Source organism: Triticum aestivum, chromosome 7A, assembly GCF_018294505.1.
Source record: "Triticum aestivum cultivar Chinese Spring chromosome 7A, IWGSC CS RefSeq v2.1, whole genome shotgun sequence".
Lineage (NCBI taxonomy): Eukaryota > Viridiplantae > Streptophyta > Magnoliopsida > Poales > Poaceae > Triticum > Triticum aestivum.
This window is the reverse complement of record NC_057812.1, coordinates 144,824,401-144,830,828: the sequence shown is the minus strand read 5'-3', so window position 1 is coordinate 144,830,828 and position 6,428 is coordinate 144,824,401. Positions and strand designations below refer to the sequence as shown.

At 43.8% G+C, this 6,428-nt stretch overlaps 1 non-coding gene and 1 pseudogene across 1 annotated transcript; both read right to left on the bottom strand.

The window, feature by feature from the left end:
• Positions 1 to 6: 6 nt before the first annotated feature.
• LOC123153183 (uncharacterized) lies at positions 7 to 5,179 on the bottom strand (annotated as a pseudogene).
• On the bottom strand, positions 1,476 to 1,562 carry LOC123155203 (small nucleolar RNA Z161/Z228). Its single transcript, XR_006477267.1, has one exon. It is a non-coding gene; the product is annotated as a small nucleolar RNA Z161/Z228 (small nucleolar RNA).
• Positions 5,180 to 6,428: the final 1,249 nt, after the last annotated feature.

Sequence of the window (6,428 nt, the reverse complement as noted above, 5' to 3'; positions counted from 1 at the left end):
TGATACCCGTTGCTGCCACCACCATCCCGGCCATTCTGGTATCCGCCACCACAACCCCGGTCATTCTGGTATCCACCACCACCTCCACACCCATTTTCGTATCCGCTGCCCATGCCACAGCCACCACCACCACCTCCACGCCCATTCTCGTATCCACTGCCCATGCCACGGCCGCCACCACCACCACCTCCACGCCCATTCTCGTATCTGCTGCCCATGCCACGGCCACCTCCATGCCCGCTGCGGCCATTAGGGTAGGCCCCCCTCCAGCCACGATCACCACCTCGCTGGTTCTGACAAGATTGCCGAGGGTGCTGAAACTGTCACTTTTTTGGCTCGGCATACATCTGATCTTGTTCTTTCACATCAAATTTCTCCTGCTCTGCCTCAGCCACGCGATATTCCACACGAGGGTTCACCAGGGTTTTACCATCCTGAAGTTGGCATGTTAGTATCAGCCAGATATATATTATATACACAGAAAAACACTCCACAGGTCATCCAGTCATTACCACATTTTGCACATCGGCTGCATTAGACTGATGATCATTGTCGATTTCTATGGCATGCGAGGAATCTTCCTCGTCCTCCTGTCAACAAGTAAACATACCAACAAGATCAATATAAGCTTTAATCATTTCTACTTTCAGAGGTCAACAAACAAAATACTTGACCCCTCAAAATGTCCCCAATTAAAACCGTGTAAATTTTAAATATAAACACTCATCTAATAATTACAAAATGTGTACCATTTTTCAGTCTATCATAGCTCAGCTTCTGGGTGTTAGAACAAACACAAAATGAATAACCAAGCCAACACGACTAAGCAACAGTAGAAACACTTCACAGTAACCAAAATAATAAATCTAGCAAGATATCTTGTTTTAATCTCATCTGCAGAAAACACTTCGTACATGGTAGTGCTTTAGGTGAACATTCATAGTCATGACTGATCACATATGCTAGTATCAGAAAATTAGTAGTGCTTTTGCTTTCTGGATATAGTGGTTGATTATTTGCATCCAGCGCAATTAAAAAAGGCATCCCTGAAAAGAAAATACTATAGCTGGCAGCTTAGCCTCCTAGCAAAGTGCAACTGCTGTCCTGCTTGAGATATATTTACTTATTATACGACTGACCCTACAGAGGCAAGGAGTCCAGTCGAGTAAGTTAAGGGCATTGAGTTTGGAATCAGACTACGGCTAACCAGGAGGAACCATATAGTCCTCTAGGAAATGTGACCCTCTCATCAAGAATAACAATTACATGTACCTACATTTTCTTCTCTATATCAATCTACACCAACTACCAAGACACTAGCATGGGCATGGCTCACAGGGCAGCCACCAGCAAATAACGCCAAAAATCTTCAGTGAAGACCGAGGCAAAAGTTTCAGGAGTTCGGGTTATTCTAAAACTTGCATTAACACAATGCTCTCCGGGAAATCAAATCCTTTATGCATAAAAAACTGAAATGCCATCAGCGAAATATGTATGCACCATTACACACTAAGTGTCCAGACGACCGCTGTGAGTTGGATAAGGTCTCTCATCATATGGCACAAAATAAAAACAGTACTTGAATTCCCAGCAACCCAAAACAATGGGAAAACACCACAAAAGTTAAACGATAACCCAAGTTCATGATTGGCTGTTTGGAAAATGCAAGACAGCACAATTTATCCAGGAGAACTACTTAATTATTAATGCATCATTTCAAATGTGTACCCCACCTCGGTGATTTATCATAGGTATGTACTCCCTCCGTCCGGAAATACTTGTCATCAAAATGGATAAAAAGGGGTGTATCTAGAACTAAAATACATCTAGATACATCCCCTTTTATTCATCTTGATGACAAGTATTTCCGGACGGAGGGAGTATGTAGGTGCATTTTAATAGTACTCTACACCAAAGAACTGTGATATTACCAAAGGTGTAGTAAGGTGATGACAGTGCTGTCTAGCTTTTGTTCCAATAATCATAATACTAAAAGGTGGAGATGGACATTGTACAGTTTCTAAATATAATGTCTGAGGCAACATGCAGTAGGTGATGCTTGGACGATTTACAGTGAATATACCATGATTTTTAGTTTTAAAAGCATAAAGAACTGTACACGTACACACAGGTTTAAATCTAGGGAAATCAATGCAGAAGCGATGCCAGCATAAAATTGTTACTAAAAATATCACAATGTTGTTATAAAGAATGGAGAACTGTGAACGTGAACTCTTAGGTTAGAAATCCCATTTTGCAATTTAGGAAAATGACACTACCTTTAGTGTTAGCACACACAAAAGAGCAACACTATAACTTCTATACATATTTAAATTGCAAGTGATTTTATGATGAGCCCTAGAGGCTGGAGCTTTACCCATGTCATATTAATGCTGAGTAAATAATTACATACTATCTCAACAATCAAGCTTGCGCAACGAACTGCAAAACTGGCAAGAACAATAGGGCTATAGATTCTGCAACTAGCAGCATTGCAATGCGCCTAGGAGATTGCGGCTAAAAATAATAAGAATTCCTCAAATGGAAGTCAAAGAAGATCCCTCGGGACTTAACAAAGATTACGAATGATCTATAGTTATGAAAGAGAATCTGCAACTCAGAAAAGTAATCTAGCAATAATATCGAAGTACACAGCTAGGATGCCAACGAACATATATTACCAGACCCAAAGAATATACAACTATTAAGTTGTGTTATCAAAGTAATGTTGGTCACAAGTCCTAGACTTGTAATCATAAAGTAGATAAGCAACAAGAAGTAAGAATGACAGATAGGAGTAAAATGGTCCCCAGGTCCCAGGAGCATGTGCTCCTTCAGTGGACGGTAAATAAATAATTCTGAGTGTCTAAAATTCAGGTAAAATTACACATGCAAATGTTTGAACCATTCAGATTCCAGTAGGTTTTCTTGGAAAAACAAACACTTTTTTGCGCCTGAGCAAAAGAAACAAATCTGGGCTCTAAAATGTAATCTTTAGAGGCACAAAACTTGTACAGAAAAAAAGGAGACCCAGTGCTAGAAGCTCCTACGCCAGGTGGGGCCTGGGGAAGGATTATACGAGGCAAGCCTTACCCCTGCACACTGCAATGCAGAGAGGCCGCCTCCAAACTTGTTTTACACAATGGGTACAAATATTGTCAGAGCGCTAAACTTGGTTTCTCCACTCATGCTGCAGAAATGCCAGCTTTTTCCGTTAAATTTACAAACGTAATAAAATACAAGAGAATTTACATGTGTATCCTTTTCAGAATGTTTTGATATCAGGGATTGGGATTGCTGTTCTTTTCAACCAGCATTTTAAGTAATGGCCAACAAAGTAAAAAAGGAACAAATGTACAATAAACAATCATGTTATTGCATGACTGCAATATGATGAATTCAAGCGCGTGATATTTATAATCTTTAATACAACAAAAACTCAATTACTATGTTTGCAAACTGCGAAGACCCATCAGAATAGAGACCATCCTGTACCTAGATAGTGGTAGCACTACACATAATATTATACAAAGATCATAGTTTTTAAGTTATTATTTTCAGCGTTTTTTCCAGAACACCAATGCACAGGCACTGTCTGTTATATCTAAGCAACGGCGCACAACATCCATATGAAACAGCATAATATACACCCCAAATGGATCGACCTTACAGTTTTCCAATTAAAGCTATAATCCACATTGATCATTACTACTGAATCAGCACAAAAAGCACCAGCAGCAGCAACAATGATGATAATAATAATACTAGGAGCACTGTGCACTACAGCAGATCAATCGTTGACAAAGATCAGAACAAAGTTTCAGGGCAATGATCACTTCACCATGCTAAGCATATACTATTAAATTACTAAGGAGTGCAATTTGCTATTTCACCTTGTGATTTTCAGCAGCTAGGGTCTCCTTGAGTGATGGTGCCTCTGGTGAGTCGGTCATGCTCATCTGTGCCTGCAGACCTTCAGCTCCATGGTTCCCAGCAACTGCAGGTGCTGTGTAGTAGTCTGATGCCATGATCCTGTCTAACTTGGACCTCACCGCAGCATCTACAGCAAAAGGCCACAAATTTCAATCAGCAATCACCTCAAATCAAACCAAATTACAAACCTATATCAACCCTCACATGTAACAGAGGAAACAGGGTGGATCGGCGCATCAGCACGGGTTAGCCATAGGCGGGCATGATGGGCACAGGCCTGGAGTGCGTCATGGTGGGAGACACCATCTGCGGAAGAAGGGCGAGCCGCGGCAAGGGCCGCCACAGCAGACACTGCGTCAAGGTCGTTCTCCACGAGCAGGTCCACGGTATCATCCCATACGTAGCCGTGGGTGATGCAGCTGCTCCGTTCGTTCTTGCGCGCAACCATGGTGGCGATGAACTCGTTCGGTGACTTGACATAAAAAAGGAGCCGAAGTAGATGAGCGCGAGGAGGTCCTGGATGGACAAATCGGAGCCAAAGGATGAGGAACCAGCAGCAGGTGCAGGGACGGTGGAGAGCTCCTTGGTGAGAGCAGTGGAGAGTGGTACGCGGAGGCGCTCAAGCTCGTCAATGAGCGCGGCGATGACGGGCTTGGAGTGCATGAGCTCCTTCTGCTCCTGGTTAAGCATCTTGCCGGCAGCGACGGACTCCTCCATCTGCGCGATGCGATTCTGCTTCTTCCGCAGCACACGGAGACGCTTCGACACCACCGAGAGCACCAGCCCTTCCTTGATTTCAAATATTGTCCCTTTGGTTTCAAATTCTTTAACCAACTCTGCAAAAAAATGCAAAGCATAATGTAAGGCAACAGTAATGTTTTCATCAACAAAAAAGCAACTAATTACATGTGTTATCAGACTACCATATTAACTAGTGCTTTTCCGGTTATTACAATTTTTTGTTAACTCCGTAAATTTATTAGGGACGAGTACCTGAAGTCGTGCCAAAAGAGCTAAAAAGAACACACGGTTCATATGTTGGTTAGAACCACGCCGTCTTTTCAGGAGCACACTGCGCACCAGACTCGAGCTTCAAACTTTTGGTGTCCACAGTAAGTACATATGCTGTCGGATGGCACATGTTCTCGTTCGCCATAATGTAAATAACATTGTCATCAAGCAAGCTTAATGTAGGACCAGCACTAGTCAATTTCTTCCAAGTCAAATTGTTTTCCTCATCAAACATCCCAGGCAACAAATTCGGCAAACTTGAGTCGGTGAAAGATATCTCAGACGTATCAATCGTCAAGCCATCACACCAAACATCTGAATAAATTGATCTAGTCCATGTTTTAGCCATCCAGCCATAATCCTTTGCTCGCTTCATGTTGAAGAAAGCATCTTGCAAATGAAAATCTAACTCAACACACTTGATCAAATCATTGAATATCGTCACATGACGGTGTGGTCTTGGAGTGAGATTCTCAAACATCAAATGGAACTCAGACGTATCACACGGTTCCGGAACTGGCAACGGAACAAAACGGATGGTAGGCTTTTTATCCAAAACATTGCATAAGAGAATTCCCCACCAGAGATCAATCCAACCTATGATACCCTTTTCTGCATATGCCACGCTCATGGTATTATGAAGCAATAGCTTATCCCTGGCATTCCTTGTCTCATTATCCTCAGCGATACAAGCGACCTGAGAGTGCCAATCATTCGTGTCAGATCGATATATGTGGAGTGTGTAATGTGTGTAATGTTTGCGAGACTCAAGTCTGAAATATTCAACATGTGGGAAAATGACAGCAAAGTCTTCACTGTTATCACTAACAGGCAAGATGGCAGCCATGTTTGGCGAAAAAGAAGACGGGTATGGCCTTGCAAGAAGATGAAGAGAGGCGAAACCGGGCCCTGCTTTGTAAACAAAATAATCGATGAACCGCAAGTAACGGTTGACACTGTCCGAGAAGGTGATAGCCAGCAGTACAAAGCCTCCAGTTACACCAAGTATACGAGGCGGTGCTGTCAAGCGATCCCCGGTCTGATCAACGCAGCTGACCAGGCACAGTGAGATGGCTGGAGGGTCAACTGCTTCAAAAGAAACCTCCAAGTGAACCCCTTTGCTATTCTTGGATTTTGCGGTAGTGGAATTTTTCAACTCGCCCGGGTGGTGGCCACACGGAGAAGGATGGTCTTGCATTGCCATGACGGAAGTGAAAGGGTGCCGATGAAGATATGGATCGTGGAAGGCGGCGAATGGCCTAGCCCTGGGAATTGACGGGAAAGAAGCTCGGGGGTCGATGTCAGGGAATCAGGGTAGATGAGCTCGGACTATGGCTGCCTGGGAGTCAGGGCAGACGGCCGGAGACGGAGCATCGTGGAAAAGGCCGAAGGTGGGAAGCGCCGGGATGGCGGTGGTGGCGGCGGCGGCAGGCGGTCGAGGTGCGCGGCGGCAGGCGGTCGAGGCGCTCGGCGGCAGGCGGTCG